The sequence below is a fragment of the Myotis nattereri genome (assembly GCF_964212035.1).
Source record: "Myotis nattereri genome assembly, chromosome: 2".
NCBI lineage: Eukaryota > Metazoa > Chordata > Mammalia > Chiroptera > Vespertilionidae > Myotis > Myotis nattereri.
In genome coordinates this window covers 76668775-76687042 of record NC_138076.1, presented here as the reverse complement: position 1 = coordinate 76687042, position 18268 = coordinate 76668775, and the positions used below count along the sequence as shown (strand labels likewise).

The window sequence follows — 18268 nt, the reverse complement described above, 5'->3', positions numbered from 1 at the left end:
TTATACTGACTTGTTCTAATTCTTCCTTCATATCCTTACCATTCTAGTCTCTTTTGTAATATCCATTCAGAAAATATATATTTTACAGAGATACCTTAAGAACCTTGTATATTTATATCAAATGTAAATATATTTAAAAATTAGATATCTATGTTGATGAGATCATGGTGGTGTTTACCACCAAATTAATATTTAACTAGATGTACATTTGGATCTGATAATCATATATTGATATGACACAGTGGAGCAATTTAGGATTGGATTAGATTTCAGATTGGTTGGTTTGAATAATATTATGTTTAGCATTATTTAAATGCAACAAGAAACATTTTTATTAAAGACTTCTTGGATTTCCTTTAATCTAAGCTTCAGTACATATTTTGATAGGTAAAATGTTTATTTTCTTTTATATGAAAGCATTAAAATGAACCTCTGCAGATGATGCTCTCTTCTTATTCTTCAGGCAAGAGTGTGCACTATTGAGATATAGTAGAGATTAAGTCCCCCATCTGCCACTCCTTAGACTGTTTAATTTTATTTTTATCTCTTGATAAACCTTCTTTATATATTTATGCCTATGCAGGTCAGAGAAATAAACTAACATATCAATTTATAGCATAAGGAAAGGAAATTTATAAACTCAGCCAACAAATTTCTTAAAATTATTTTCATTTGAAATTTCCCATTGAGCCTCAGTCAACTTGAGCTTTATTTTTTCCATTATTTTACCGAAGAAATGAAATCTCCAAGGACACATCTGTTATTTAATGATATTACAGTTTAGGGTTTCTTTTTTTTTTATGGATATGTGCTATGGTGATGGAAAGGCGCTGGGGGTAGAAGAAGTACAGGAGCTCTGATTCAATATCCCCAGGTAACATGATATAAATAATTGGAAAATGGAAATGCCATTTCAGTTGGTTAATTGTAATAAACCTATTATCTTGTTAGAGCATTAAGGTAGAATCAACATGTTGGAAAACATAAAAGGAGAAATGAAAGCATTTAAAATTCAATCATTAGATTTCATTGTACCCATCTGCTCCCAGGAAATATAATTGGAAATTTGATTCATTGACCTTTAGCTGCCAGTTTGGACCACAATTTCAAACTATGTTTTCAAGTTGGATGTTTGAAGTTAATCTGATAAGAGTCACATTCAGTACACTTTCAACACAATTACCTTTTGAATGAAATAAAAAAAAATCAGGTTTAATGGGCTGGTGTATATTTGACAAAGAGTCAGCATAGTTATTTAATCCTAGATCTGGTTAAAGTAACTAATGTTCAACTTCATTAAGATTTTTTACTAACTAGAAGGCCTGCTGAACTTTTCACTGTGATTTTATGCACAACTCCTGCTTCACATTCATTATTATCTGGGTCTGCATTACACTACATTTATACTTACAACATCCAATTACACAAAATTACATACCATGACGTAAATAAAGCAATATTTGATATTTCAGGTGGTTATCTTGAGTTTCAAAAATTTTGGCACCCTTCAGTATGATACCACAGAACCTTCCCAAAATGTTTTTTTTAAATCTTCATTCAGAAAGATGATGTATGATAAAATTATACACCTAACACAAGAAGTACATTATGTAAATTGACATGATTTCTTGTCAGCATTTGTGTATTGCTCTGCTCACTGAAGTTCATGTAACTTGGAAATGAGTCATGATTAGACAGGTGTTTCTTCATCTATGAGATCAAATTTCTGAAATATTTATGTAGTGATGAGCCAGATGTATACAGCTTAACCTTACAATCCTATTTCACAGATTTTCCAAATACTTGGAAACTTGTTAAGTATGAAGCTGATTATTTTGGCAGCATATCTTTATTAATAGGATTCAGAGCTTCCTTATTTATAAGCCAGTGCTGTTAATCTAATCTAGTATATAAAATCAACAGGGAAACTGAAAAAAATAGAATCCATCTAGGCCTAAATGACAAGGAATTTTTTGAAGCTTTTAAATGTGTTTTTATTGAATTTATAATATAAAAAATACAAAGCACAGGTGAATAATGTACATGTTTAGATGTTATGCTATTGCCATTTTGCTATGAAGTAATTATTTCTCAGATTCCTCATACTTCTATCATAATCTTGATATAAGCCACATAAGACCATGTGCCTGCCCTTTATAGATATTCCTTTCAGTATCATCTCAATTGTAAGGCTTACTGACATTTGACATGTAAAATTATTTTAAATTCACTCATCTTTTTTTTTTAATGAATAGAGGCAATACAGAATAATGTAATAATGTGTCATGATTTTCATTTTGCTTATTTATTGGCTCTGCAATAATAGATGGAGAGCTTACTGTTATGCCTTCAGATGATCTATTTATATGCTGTGCTACCAGGTGCACCATTTTCATATTTGTGATGTTCTGTCCTCTCAAGGAAAAGGGTATCAGGATCCTTAAATCAAATTAGACTTACGGAAGAGTTTAATACTTTGTCATTTTTATGTTAAATGTGTAGCTTTTAGAAACTACCCGACTCAGCTTGAATAAACTCATGCTCCTTCACAGAGAGGAAAACCCTATTTTTCCAACTATGTATGACAGCCCGATTCCCTGTTTTGAAAAGAAGGAAGGAGAAAGCAGGCTATCAGCTAAGAGAACAATTCTTCTGCTTTTCATTTCTTTTGGAAGATTATTTTCTACTTTGCATTTAATATTAATACAAAAAGGTATCTAGTTCTACATTAAGAAGACATAAGATTTTTAATAAAAATATAGATAGATGGTCTATAAAGAAGAGTTCTTCAAGAACAATTGAGATGTAATAATGAGATTTTTAAACCCTTGATGTGTGTGTGTGTGTGTGAGTGAGTGTGTGTGTTCCATGACAAATATTCCAAAGAGGAAGTTATTCCCCTGAGACTGTGCCTCTAGACCTAGATAGTTGAGATTCAGGCACTGCTAGTCTAGTGTCTTTTGGATTTCAACCACTCTAGCATTGAACAGGGGAATTTGTAGTCAGCCTCCAGGGATGAATTGGCTACATTTTACTGCAGGGCCAGGTACTCCTTTTCTGTTTGATTTTTTGCAAGTCGAAAGTTTCCCTAGTAGAGACTTTACTCTTGGGAAAAAAAAATAAAACCCCAATACGCAAAAATCCAAGTTTCTGCATTGAAAGAATTTCAAGTTTTTTTTTTCATTATATGTGTCTCTAAGTTTCTTTCTTTTTTATTTCATTTTTTTTATTGTTGACAGTATTACAGATGTCCCCCATCCCCTTCTCCCCCTTAAAACAGCCCCAACCCAACTCCATGACTTCACCATTCTATTGTATGTGTCCATGGGGTATGCATATATGCATATATGTTATTTGGTTAATCTCTTCCTGCCCCTCCAACTCCCACCTTCTTATTTTTTTAAAAATTAAATGATTATATCTCCCCCTAATTTAGAGAGAAATTTGTACTTAATGCAAAAGTTATACTAAAAACCCATACCTAAAACAGCACCTGGTATGTAGTATGAACTTATTACATACCTGTGAACTGAAAATAGAAAAAGTTGCATTTAAAAAAATTGTAATTGCTGATAATTTAATAGTCAGAGGTAGCTACTGTAAACCTTTTGTTTTCAGATCTGCAACCCTTCTTTAGTAAAAAATGCAAAGAATTCTGACATAAACTGATTTAAGGTTATTTTAAATCTTGACATATTCCACTTAGTGTTAATATTAACATTTATTTTCCTGAAGAAATATTCACATGTTTAATATGTGGTGTTGTTCCAACCAGTCCCTGCTGAGATGGGTAATGCATGAATATACAACAAAATGTCATTCTCAAATATGAAAGAGTTATACAAAACATGTCTGGATGCAAGGGTTTTGAATAAAGGATTGTGAATCCATATATCTTTCTATCACACAAACTAGATTGTTTTTACAACAGGTGGTATATGCTAACATAATGTATTAAACTGGGGTTTTTTTTTTGCTTAAAGTTATATATATACAAATATTTTCTCATGTCAGTGATGTAGTTTCATATTATCCTTTTTATTTCTTCTCTTAACCATGGCGGGATTCTGGGCCAATTAATAGATATGTTATAATTTTTTAATCAGTTACTCTCTGATTGACAAATTCTTTACAGTGAGATTCTATTCCCACAGTTTTTGGTTTTTAAAATAAACTAGCTATTCAGTCCAGAGCAAGTTGATAACTCATAATTTTATGTTTCTTTTTTAATCAGGTGTAATAATATTTGCTGTTCATAGGACTACCATAAGAATTAAAGATGAAATATGATTATGCATATAAAGAATATGAAGGATACTCTATGCTTAATAAATATTACACATATCATTATTGTTGTTAGCAGCAATTTGCATAAAATATTCTGGTGCAGTTAAATTTTAGATACAGCTATGAAGACATAATCTCTGTGAAAACAATTATTTCAGTTGGCATAATGTTAGTAATTATATTAGAGTACAATTCTATTCCAGAGTACTTATAATGATAAAACAGTAATTTTTCTAGAATTCTGATTTAGTTTATTGCAAATTTTATTTTGACCTCTCTAAATCAGTATTGGTGACTTGTGTTTTATGGTAAATAGACATGTTAAAAAGGGACCAATTTTTGATAGACTGTCTTGCAAACATTGGTTTTCAGTTACCTTAAACTTCCTAAATTAACAAAGTCAGCTCTCAAGTAGAAAGATGTTATGAAGTCTTCCATAAGAACTCTGCTTTTTAAGGCAAGGAGACCTTGAAACATTTCTACAAAAGAACTGTTGTAGGGCAGTGAATACTAGAAAGTTAGAAACATATGACAGTGACTTATTTCATTTGCACTTATTTTCATGTGAGAAAACTGCAGCAAAGAAATGTTATCCAGGTATTTACAGCTAGCTAGGAATAGAGAACTAATGTCATCTGACCCAAAGTTTAGGTATTTTCTCCTTCACCAGTTGGGATATCATGCTTGGCATGCCTTTCTATTGTGGTATCCATGGAGTATGAGAACATCTTATAGCACGCATAATTGTTGGTATAAAGTATGTACTGCAATATCATTCCTAGACTGTAGGTCCATTTGGAAGAGAATTCATTAAGGCCTCCACATAATAAGCATCAAAAACTCTGCTGGGACCTATGTACAGCACATTGCTACAGGGTCTTGCAATGGAGAAACCAGTAATAGTTTTAAGAGGACATATGGGTTGTTCCTGAAAAGTGAAATAAATTCAAATTTTGGAGAATTCAGAGCAGCCCAGGATTCTCAGATTTGATCATAGAATTAGATGGGTTCTTTTATTCTAACCAAAATTGTCCAGTAGAACTCATTGTTTTTGTTTGTGTTTAATTAAGAACTGAAGAGTTATAGTAAAAAAGCCATGCAAGAGAGTGTATCCTGGTATTAGAACTCGATAGGAAGCTCTGATTAACAATTAGAATTAAAATAATAAATCTTTAAAATAAACCAGAGAATGATAAATTGAATAGGCTAGACAGCAAATAACTATACACACAGAAGTGAGATGAATCACATAATACTTGCAGATTTTTTATTTGAAAGAGTGTGAAATTTTTAGTCAAGAGGAACTTTTTCCTATTACTTACTCATCTCTGGACCTCCAGCTGGCTTTTCATGAGATCCACAGGCCTCAGCTTTTCCATCCATGAGATAGAAATAATTATGATAGCCCCAGCTGCTAAGGTTGAAAGGAAATAATGTTTGGAAGAGTTAAAATATAGTGACAAGGTTACCCTGTAAAATACATAAGGAAGGTCAGGAGACAAAAGACCAAGAAATGAAAATTACTTTCCCCTAGGGAGGGAAAAAATACGAATTACTTTTGTTTTAAGCACATTTTGAAGAAATTTGTAATGTACTTCAGGTAGCTTCGTATATCAAAGTGCATTTTTGTTTTCAGGTGCTCCCGTGAGAGTACTACTTTCATGGTTTTAAGTAGTTTGGAATTGAACATAAACACACTAAAAATCACCTAAAACAGAAATCCATTTAACAATATATGAATAGTTTTTTAATCAGGAACACTTCAAATGCATCCACTATGAAGGAAGTCTGTTTTCTACAGAGGCTGAAAAAGACTTGTGTTTTTTCTAAATGATAACCTAATTAAGCATGGTGTATATATTAAAATGCTTCATTAGTATTTTATCTACAGGAGTGAGTAAAATTTTTAATTATAAAGTTAAGAACTGAGACTTAGTCTTCCTAATCCAGGAGCCTGTACTTTTTCTAGTAAGGGACAGATAGTAAATATATTATGGTTTATGGCCCACATGGTGTCTGTCTCAATTGCTCTGCCATTGAAGCATGAAAGCAGCCATAGATAACGTATAAAGAAATGCACATGGCTGGGTTCCAATAAAACTTTATTTTCACAAACAGATAGTGGGTCACCAGCCAGAGTTCTCCAACCACTTTTGTAATGCATTACTTAATCTTAACAATATCTCTATTTTTTCCATTTATGTTATTGTAAAAAACTGCATCATGTAGATTATAAACAGTTTCCAATAAAATCAAAGTGATTGCTATGTCAAAACTTGGGATTGAAGAAAACAGGCCTATTATCTCATGAAGGGATTGTCTAGGTAAGATTGCATCCCTTATGTTAGCAAGAAGAGAAAAATTCTTCTAATTAAGCTTTTCAAGCAAAGGAAGAGCTGGGGATGCTTGACTTAGGTATTAAGTGACAGTGTGATAAAGAGTCGAAAGATATTTCATTTCATTTGGTGCTAATGTTTAATTAAAAATATACTAACGTTAGTAAAGACACTTAGCTTTATTTTAATTTCAGGTCTGAATGCCAACCTAAAATAGACTATTTTCATTGAATCATACATTTAAAATGTAATACTTATTCTTGTATTTTAGGATGGGAATGATAAATATCATGGTAATCTAATACTTATAGATTTTTTCTTTATTAATTAAGGTATTACATATGTGTCCTTATCTCCCCATTCTGCCCCCCCCCCCCGCACATAGCCTCACCCCCTAGTGTCTGTGTCCATTGGTTATGCTTATATGCATGCATACAAGTCCTTTGATCTCTCCCCTTTACCCCCACCCTCCCTTACCTTCTCTCTGAGGTTTGAGTATCTGATCAATGCTTCTCTGTCTCTGGATCTGTTTTGATTAATAATTAATATTTCCCTCAAATTTAGGAACACCTTTTCCTTTGTACTAGTCATTTTGGAGGACAAGTCTTCCAAATGCTTTGCATATTATCTCCTAACTTTTTATAATTGTATTCTCAATTTCTAGTTCATTTTCAAACCAGAAATTCAAATCCAATAGGTAAATTATCTCAGAATTTTAAATTTTTACATTATTTTTGTTTTGTTTTGCTTTGATTTTTGGAAAGGGTTAGTAAATTATCTTTGAAACCCATGCAAAAGATTGGAGACTTAAAAATTCCCTCAAAGTATTTACTAATTATTATAAAATATATTGTTTGCTTAGCTGGTTGGCTAAAATGTTGCTTATAATTATAAAGAGTTAAACATTCTCTGTGCCTATCAAGATGTAGAGGAGAAAAATTAAAAGGTGTTGCACCATTCAATTCATCTTAAATTCCTTCTATTTTTCCCTCCTATTAAAAATTAGAATACACCTGCTATATAGGCTGATGCAAAATCAGACAGGAAACTAATCTTATTGATAACTTTTTATTTAATTTTTGAAATGTAACTCATTATGTAAATAATTGACTTATATCTTCTGATTAACAATTTAATATTTTGAGGAGTAAGACTGGTGAATTGTGTTTATTAAATCATTCCATTCATAAAGTTTTAGTTTTAGTGTATTGTGAAAAAAGTAAATTGATGAAATGGATAACAGACATACAGATTGGTTCACATTTTAAGTTAGTTATTTGGGAATATTATATAACTAGAGGCTCAGTGCATGAAATTCGTGCACTGGGGGGTGGGGTCCCTCAGCACAGCCTGCCCCCTCTCACAGTCGGGAGCCCTTAGGGGATGTCCTACTGACTGCTTAGTCTTCCTAATCCAGGAGGCAGTCTGGCCGTGGAGGGTTGGAGCAGGCTCCCCGTGTGTGTGTGTGTGTGTGTGTGTGTGTGTGTGTCCGTCCGCTGGGGGCCTGCCCCCAGCCGCACCACAGAGGCTCTGAGCAGGTGCCCCTCTATGTTGATCTCTCAGGCTTGGGCAGAGCCTGGCCCCTCCTCCTGAGATGGTTGTGACCATGATGGAGTCTCAACTTCATTTGCATATTACACGCGCATATATATATATACATATATATATATATATATTTTACTAAATATAATACCTTAAATTTCTTTTGCACTTCAAAAGATAAGTGTTTTTTGAGAAGTTGCTATTTTGACAATTTATATGACTAGAATGATGGTTTAATAATACTGCATGCATTAGAATATTTAATAATAAATGCCATTATTACCTTTTCATGTTATTGACAAAAAGAAATATCTAATTATTAGAGTTATATATACATATAAAATATTCAGCCTATTAAAATAATTTAACATTAAAGTATAGAAAGGCAAAAGTGCAGACTGTTTCAAAGAACCATCTGTTATTAGGGTGATAGTAGTACTGTTTTTGCTTAGTATGTGATAATTTTTAAAAGCATTTCAAGATAGGCTACATCAATTTCTTACTAACTTATTTCTGAAAATATGGAGATAGAACATTGTTTTTCTCTCTTTCTTAGAGAGCCAGTACAGCAACTGACTGTCTGGCACTCTATGGTAAGTGTTATTGTTTGCCAATGAATCAGGCATATGATGGGCAACCTTACGGAAGTCTGTTATCTGTAGTTTGTCTGTTTTACAAAAATGTGGACAGTAACACTACTCTGTCTGCTAGTGCAATGAGAAGAATGAATAATAAATATCAATAATACTGTTTTGTAGATCCTAGTATAGGACAGCATCCTTCATATTGCCCAGCACAGAATGATGCATTGACATTATTTGCATACATTTAGATTCAGTGCAGTATAGGTTCAAAGCATGTCTATATTTGTTAAATAAATTAATGTAAAAACTGGTTTGAATTTAAATATTTAATTTGTAAAAATTTTCTTTTCTAACTAGCAAGTTCCTTAAAGTTAATAAAATATTTAAATACTGTATCACAGAAGACTCGGCATTTGTAGTGATAATCAGAAAAATAATTGGTCACCAGTTTGTTTCCCTTCATTTTTTCTCTCTCTTTCTTTTCATACCTAGAATTCTAGAAGAAGTTCAGACCTGTAACAGTTTTTCATTGGCTACATAAAACTTTGAGTTTTTTAGTCTTGGAGGTCCAATTGCAAAGAATCTAGTTTTAGATATTCCTCCATTGGAAAAATTCTTTAGTGTTCTTAATAGAGATGGAAAATAGCACAATAAGAGGAGATTTCCCTAAGATGAAATGTCTAGCTGTGAGATAGAAAAAAAATCAGCAGAGAAAAGGGCGCTAAGCTCCCCCGAGCTACTCACAAACACTATTACTCCCTGGAAGGAAAAGAGGAGACTGGTTCATTGGACAGGGTTGAAATGGAGAGGATGACCTCACTGAAGAGAATGGATTGATCAGGGAGGTGGAAATAGCAACCAGGAAGCAAGTTTGGATATATATCAGAAGACATCAACTATGGCATAACACTCTGCCATTGCCAATGAGAAAGCACATGTAGCATTTAGTGGCAACTCAGTGGCTTTTGCACTCCAAGCCTCAGCAGAAATATAGAAAATGTGCAGCATTATCTATTTTGTGTGCTTTTATAGATAACAAATAGCACTCACCTTACATTTTATCTCATTTTCTTCTTGTCAAAGATGATTTTCTGTAAGATTTATAAGTTGCACAATTTTATTCTGGCACAGAAATTATTAAGTCATCAGTGTCATTTATAAGAAGGTTAACTAACATTTGTTAGAGAGCTTAGTAGGCAGCCAGATGTTACAGCTGGCCAATAGGCATATGAAAAGAAGCTCAACATCACTAATCAGAGGGAAATGCAAATTAAAACCATAATGAGATACCACCCCATGCCTGTCAGAATGGCTATCATTAATAAATCAATAAACAACAAGTGTTAGCCGAAACCGGTTTGGCTCAGTGGATAGAGCATCGGCCTGCGGACTGAAGGGTCCCAGGTTCGATTCCGGTCAAGGGCATGTACCTGGGTTGCGGGCACATCCCCAGTGGGAGATGTGCAGGAGGCAGCTGATCAATGTTTCTCTCTCATCGATGTTTCTAACTCTCTATCTCTCTCCCTTCCTCTCTGTAAAATATCAATAAAATATATTTTAAAAAAAACAACAAAAAACAAAAAACACAAGTGTTGGTGAGGATGTGGAGAAAAGGGAACCCTTGGGCACTGTTGGTGAGAATGTAGATTGGTATAGCCACTGAGGAAAACTGGAGGTACCTCAAAAAATTAAAAATAGAACTGCCTTATGACGCAGAAATTCCACTTCTGGGAATATATCTAAAGAAACCAGAAACACTAATTCAAAAGAATATATGCACCCTTATGTTCATTGCAGCATTATTTACAATAACCAAGATCTGGAAGCAGCCCAGGTGCTCATCAGTAGAGGAGTGGATAAAAATGCTGTGGTATATTTATACAATTGAATACGATTCGGCAGTAAAAAAAAAAAGCAAACCTTCTGCGACATTCTGAATGGACCTGGAGAGTATTATGCTAAGTGAAATATGTTAGGCAAAGAAAAGCAAATACCATACGATTTCACTTATATTTGAAATATAATGAACAAAATTAAACAAAATAGAAACAAATAAAATAGAAAACAAATGCATAGATACAGAGAACAAACTGACAGCTGTCAGAGGGGAGAGAGTGGGAGGTCTGGGTGAAGAAGGTGAAGGGATTAAGCAAAAGTACAAAATAAGTAAAAAACAGAGACTGACAGTAGTGTGGGGATTGCGAGAGAGAAAGGGGTGTGCGCAGAGGTAGAAGAGGACAAAGAGGGGTAAAAGGTGATGGGAGAACACTTGACTTTGGGTGCTGAGTGCACAGTGTAATATGCAGAGATGTTTTATCGAGTTCTACACTTGAAATCTGTACTATTTTATTAATTTCACCTTAATCAGTTCAATAAAAAATAAAATGGAAAACAAGAAAAATCAACTAAGTCGTCCTAACTGAGCAGTAGATTTAAAATTATTGCTTAAAGATGTGGATTTGTTGTTCTCCCATTTTAAATTTAAAGTAATGCTAGTTTTTGCTAAATGTGGTACAGATTTCTCATGCTTTTATTATGCCTTTAGTAACAAAGCACAAATGTCAACCACACTGAATTGGTATAAAATGTATTATTTTGAAAATCACTGATAAATACAGTTATTGCCATACCTCACACACTTTAAAAATGCCGAAGCATACCGCTGTCAGATAACTTTATAAGTGGTGGCTTAAAATACTGTTGCCTACTTCAGCAATGTAGACAGAAAGAACCACACCATATATTCTGTTGAAGGAAAAGCTATGAGAAGCAGTGTCAGTATGAAAAGGCTTACAGTGAATTATTCACCTCTTAATCCTCCCTTGTGTTTACTGTAGTCTGCTGCAAAGAGAATTCTTGTTATCAATGTGAAAAGCAGTGCCTTTGAAATAAGGGAAAGTTTAATATATTTTATTTCCTTTTCAACCCAAGGGCTCCAACCTGGTGTCCCTAATTCAAAGGAATTTTCAAAATTCCATTCCCCTATGCACCTAGATTAGGAAAACACTGATCACATAATTATAGTGGAAGCTAAAATGATATGACTTAAAACCATAACAGCACATCCAACTCCAAATTAGTTGTGGGAAGTAAGTTGCTCTCTTAATGATGACTTCAGATTCAAGTACATACTTTCATTTTTTTCTTAATATTTCTTATTCTAGATCAATATTGCTAGATTTAAAACTTTCTTCATATTTGTATTACAACCTTTGGGAGATTCTTTTGTGTTTGACATACCTGTCTTTACTCTCTAATATATTGAAAATTCATAAAGACAATGTTGAGACAAATCTATAATAATAAAAGTGTAATATGTTAATTAGACTGGATGTCCTTCCAGACATCCTTCTGGACAACCTTCCGGATGAAGCCAGGGCTGTGAAGGAAGCTCGGGTCCTGGGTGCCAGAAGGAAACTGGTGCTGGCAGCTGGGGGAAGGAAGGCCTATTCTTGCATGAATTTCGTGCATCGGGCCTCTAGTATTATATAAAGCTTATATAGATAAACGCATAAAACTAGCTTTAATATTATATGAAATATTGAGGGAAATGTTTCTAAAACTTGCTGCCAAATGCTGCATCTTTTCTTCCTCAGGGTCAAATCTACTTACTGTCAAGCCTATTCATTTTTTTTTTTTAATTTGAAATATTGTAGTTTTCATCTTTAGAAGTTCTATTTGGCTCTTTTTTATATCTTCTATTTCTCTCCTTTAGGCCTGAGATAGGATGACACAAGGTTCAAAATTTAAGGAGGCTTTTATTCTCAAGGTGTCCTCTTAGGTAAAGAAACTGACATAGAAAGACAAAAGGATGTTAAAAATGCTAGCAGTTTATAAACTACAGCCTCCTAGTTTTTGCAACCATGATTCTAGTAACACAAAAATTGATCTCTCCATATGAAATTCCCTGACTGTTCCATGACTAATACTGGCTAGCCTGGCCGGTTTGGCTCAGTGGATGGAGCGTCGGCCTGTGGACTGGAGGGTCCCGGGTTCTATTCCGGTCAGGGGTATGTACCTTGGTTGCGGGCACCTCCCCAGTGGGGAGTGTGCAGGAGGTGGCTGAATCAATGTTTCTCTCTCATTGATGTTTCTAACTCTCTCTCCCTCTCCCTTCCTCTCTGTGGAAGATCAATGAAACATATTTAAAAAAAAAAAAAAAAAGATAATACTGGCTAGATAGCACCAAGGTGGTGTGTATATATTAATCACATAGGATTGCACTAATTAAAGTTGGAACCCTAGCAACATTTACTTAAATAGTATTTGTGATGGTGAAAACTAACCCAGTTTCCTAATGTTTACATTATTCTCTCTTTTGCAGGGACACATTTTGAGACTAGTATTCTGATATTTTTACATCGAAATTCATTTGAAACAATATCCAAAATGATGACATCTTTATTTTTCTCATCCCAAATTTCTCATTTTCTAGAAATCCAAATACTGTTTCAAAATTTACTAGACTTTGATTCAGTTATTATGATTTCACAATCATTACTATGCTGCATGTAGAGCTTAAAAAATTAAAAACTAATAACATAAATCCTATCTAATAAGGAGGGAATATGCTAATTGACTGCCCTGCCCTCAAGGGTGGTGGCGCCCAGTCCTCTCAGCTGCACTGGGGCGGCAGGCGTGCAGCAAGGCCAGGCCCACCCCCAGGCTGGCCCGGCCACTCCGTGCACCTGCCTCTGTAGTCCCCTAGTCTTCTCAGCCCCCCAGCCACCCAGGGCCGCCTGAGGCTGAGGTAACCAGGGCTGGCCAAGGCTTGCTCTGCTGGCAGTGGCAGCAGCAGAAGTGTAATGGGGCATCGCCTTCCCCTGATCTTCAGGTCACCTTCCGCCCCTGAGGACTCCTGAACTGTGAGAGGGGGCAGGCCAGGCTGAAGGACCCCTCCTCCAGTGCATGAATTTTCATGCACCGGGCCTCTAGTTACATTATTTAACTAAGAAATTTTCCTGTATTAGCTCATATGATGTATAAATCCACACATTTTTATTTTTTTATTATATTTTATTGATTTTTACAGAGAGGAAGGGAGAGGGATAGAGAGCTAGAAATATCAATGAGAGAGAAACATCTATCAGCTGCCTCCTGCACACCATCTACTGGGGATGTGCCCGCAACCAAGGTACATGCCCTTGACCGGAATCAAACCTGAGACCCTTCAGTTCCCAGGCCAATGCTCTATCCACTGAGCCAAACTGATTAGAGCAACCCACACATTTTTAGATAATATTATCCTAATTTTACCTCAAAGTTGTAAAATTATTTTGACAATATTTTGCATATATTTTGCTACATCTTAGATGCTAATAATTTCATATTAAAAGGTTTTAAAGGCTTTACAAAGATATGCTATTCACTTATTTTCAAATGTATAATCAATTTTACAAGGTATTTCTAAATTTAAAAACTTGCCATTTCTTAGGATGGCTCTCAGTGCTTCATGATCTAGCCAGTTTTGTTTCCTGCACTGAAAGGAAAAGCTATTGCCTTTGCAATAAAGGCAGTCTGGAATCTTTATTTAAAGTATTTACTATGGCTGGGTAAACGGGAACTGCACACACACAAAAAAATCCTTGAAAGAAATGAAAATTGAGCTAAATAATTCATATTTAAGGTGCCTGTTTTATAGAGCTGTTGCTTGTGTTTGCTAGTGTGGCTAAGTAGGTCTTTATATCTTGAATCCATTTTTAGTCTGTCCAAATGAAAATGGGATTTCTACATTGGTTTTAAAAGTTGACTCAGTATAATTTAAAGGACAAAGTCCAGAAACACTCTTTACTGAGACGATTTAATAAAATAACTTATCCTATATAATAAAAGGCTAATATGCAAATTGTCCCCTCAACTGGGAGTTTGACCCAGAGTTCAACCAGGATTTCTACCAAGGGGCAGGACCGGCTGGTGAACTGCCTACAGTCCCTCCCCCTGGCTGTCCCCACCCCCATCAGGCATGGGGCTGGCCGGCTAACTGCCCAGCAGCCCTGATTGGGGTGGGCCAGGTGGATCCCACCTGTGCATGAATTGGGGCACCTAGAAGTTTTATAATTCTCTAGGAAACAGATGGATCCTCAGCATATATGAGATGCAGATGATGATCTTACATATATTTTTGGAAATATCTTTTATCAGCAATCAGTGTAATGAATCTTTTATTGAGTGTGGAGTTCTATGTATTTTTATTCATATATGGCAAAATGAAACCAGCATCACAGTCAGATTACTAAACAGTTCTATTACCCTAAAAGCTTCCTCAGGCTGTATCTCTGTAGTCAGCTTTCACCCCTGGCAACCATTAATCTGTTCTTTTTCATAATAGCCTTTTATTTTTTATTTATTTGAGAAGTCTTATAAGTAGAATCATACAGTATGCAATTTTTTTAGACTGTCTCTTTTTCACTCAATATAATGCTTTTAAAATTAGTCTAAGTTGTTTCATCAATAGTTTATGTTTTATTGCTAAACTAGAGACCCGCTGCACAAAATTCATGCACTGTGGGGGGGGGGGGAGGGGGGGGTTCAGCTGGGCCTGCACCCTATCACAGCCCGGGAGCCCTTAGAGGATGTCTGACTGACAGACATCCTTACAAATGCCACGGAGGTGGGAGAGGCTACTGCCACTGCTGCTGTACTCACCAGCCATGAGCCTGTTTCTGGCTGAGCGACACTCTCCCTGTGGGAGCATATTGACCACCAGGGGGCAGCTCTTGCATTGAGCGTCTGCCCCCTGGCGATCAGTGTGCATCATAATGACTGGTCGTTCCGCACCCCCATCAATTTGCACATTATGATTTTATAATACACGACTAGAGGCCCGGTGCACAAAAATTTGTGCACTCGGGGGGGAGGGGAGTCCCTCAGCCCGGCCTGTGCCCTCTCACAGTCTGGGATCCCTTGGGAGATAACGACCTGCTGGCTTAGGCCTGCTCCCGGGTGGCATAGGGCAGGCCCAATCCCTAGGTGCAGCCCCTGGTCGGGCTCAGAGCAGGGCTGACTGGGGAGGTGGGGTGCCACCCCCTGTCATGCACAGAGCAGGGCCCATGAGGGGGGTTAGGGCTCCGTACCCTGTCACGCACAGAGCGGGGCCCATCAGGGGGTTGGGGAGCTCCCCCCAGTCATGCACAGAGCAGGGCCCATTAGGGGGGGTTGGGGAGCTCCCCCCTGTCACTCACAGAATAGGGACTATAGGGGAGTTGGGGCACCACCCCCTGTCACACATAGAGCAGGGCGGATCAGGGGGTTGGGGCACCGCCACTGTCACACTCAGGGCAAGGCCGATGGGGAGGTTATGGCTCTACCCCATCACACACAGAGTAGGGCCCGTGGGGGGGGGGGGTTGGGGCGCGGCCCTCTATCACCCACAGAGCAGGGCCGATCAGGGGGTTGGGGTGCCGCCACTGTCACACTCAAGGCAGGGCCATTGGGGAGGTTGTGGCTCTACCCCGTCACACACAGAGCAGGGCCCATGGGAGGTGGGGGGTTTGGGGCGCTGCACCCTGTCACACAGAGAACCGCAGGGCGATCAGGGGTTTGGGGAACTCCCCCGTATCAGGCACAGAGCAGGGCTGATCAGGAGGTTGGGGTGCCTTCCCCTGTCACAAACAGAGCAGGGTGGATAGGGAGGTTGTGGCCCTGCCCCCTGTCACACACAGAGCAGCAGTGCGATCAGGGGGTTTGGGCGCTGCCCCCTGTCACGCTGATCCCAGTGCTGGGAGGCCTCGTGGCTCCGCTGATCCTGGTGCTGGAAGGCATATTACCCTTTTACTCTATAGGATAGAGTCCTGGTGCACGTGTGGGGGCCGGCTGGTTTGCCCTGAAGGGTGTCCTGGATCAGGGTGGGGGTCCCCACTGGGATGCCTGGCCAGCCTGGGTGAGGGGCTGAGGGCTGTTTGCAGCTGGTCACACACCCTTCAGGGTGGGGGTCCCCACTGGGGTGCCTGGCCAGTCTGGGTGAGGGGCCGAGGGCTGTTTTCATGCTGGCGGGTGACAGAAGCTCCCAACCGCTCCTTTTTTTCTTTATTTTTTTTTTTATTCTGGGCCAGCTTTAGCTCTGAAGCTCCAGCTCTTAGGCCTCCTCTCCTGAAAGCAGGTATCTGGTTTGTTTCGGTTCTATAATCGAAACTCTGTATCAACTCCAGCTCTGAGATCCCGGGCTCACTGAAAGCAGGTTTCTGGGGTTTTGTTTAGCGTCTATATTCGTTACAATGTTTCTTAAACTGCAGGCTCAGAGGCTGGCAAGGCAGGCGGGGAATGTTGGAGTCCTCTGTCACTGAAGCAAGCAAGCCTCATGTTAGTTTCAAGCTGCCTGTCTGCCGGCCGCCATCTTGTCTGGCAGTTAATTTGCATATCTCGTTGATTAGCCAATGGAAAGGGTAGTGGTTGTATGCCAATTACCATGTTTCTCTTTTATTAGATAGGATAGTTTTCCATTGTATGTATGTACCACAGTCTATCTATTCACCTGTTAGAAGATATCTGGGCTGATTCCAATTTTGGAAAAGAGAGTTTCTGTAAATATTCATATGCAAATTTTTATGTGAGCATAGTTTGCATTTCTCTAAGGTAAATGCAAAATTGCTGGGTTAATTTGGCTTATTTTCCCTCCTATAGATGATGATTTTTGGTATCACGTCTGAGAATCCTGCCTAACATGAAGTCACAAATATTTTTTGCTAGGTTTTCTTATAAAGTTTTAGTTTGACATTTTAAATTCAGAACTATGATCTATTTTGAGGATGTTTTGTTTTATTCTTTTTTTAATATAAAGTGTAAAGTGTAAGGTTGAGATTCATTTCTTTTGAATTACCTATTGAATTGCCTTTTGCAACTTTGTTAGAAATCAATTGACCATATTTGTGTGGACTATTTCTGGAAAGTCTCTTCTGTTTCATTGATCTATATGTCTTTTTCATCAACAATGCTGCATTATCTTGATAGGGTCATTTCATAATAAGTCTTAAAATAGGGTAGTGTATCTCCTTCAAATTTGTTCTTTTTAAAAAAAATGTGCTTTGGCTATTACAGTTTCTTTGCTACATTTTAGAAACCTCTTGTCTATATCTATAGGAAATCGTGCTGGGAATTTGAGTGGAATTACATCTTTACCATGTTGTACCTTCCAATAATAAACATATATATGTCTTCATTACATAAGCTTTTTTGATTATGTAATCAGTTTTTGTAAAGTTCAGTATACAGATTCTATACTTGTTTTTTAAAGCACAATTTGCTAAGTATTTGATTTTTAGGGAGCTGTTATAAATGCATTGCTTTTGCAATTTTGATCTCCAATAGCATATTGCTAGAATATAGAAATACAATTAATTTTTCTGTGGGACCTTGAATGTGGCAACATTGCTTAACTTACTTATTAGTTCTAAGAAGTTTTCTTTGTTTTAATTCCTTCCTACTTTCTAACTACATAATATTATCAAAGAATACAATGATATTGTCTGTATTTTTTCCCATTTCTTTCTAATCTGTGCATCCTTTATTCTTCTTGCCTTATTG

General features: G+C 36.9%; 1 protein-coding gene across 3 annotated transcripts in view; it reads left to right on the top strand.

Annotated features, from left to right (window-relative positions):
• The window catches only part of PCDH17 (protocadherin 17), a 95613-nt gene that overhangs the window by 16638 nt on the left and 60707 nt on the right, over positions 1-18268 (top strand). The window lies entirely within an intron of this gene.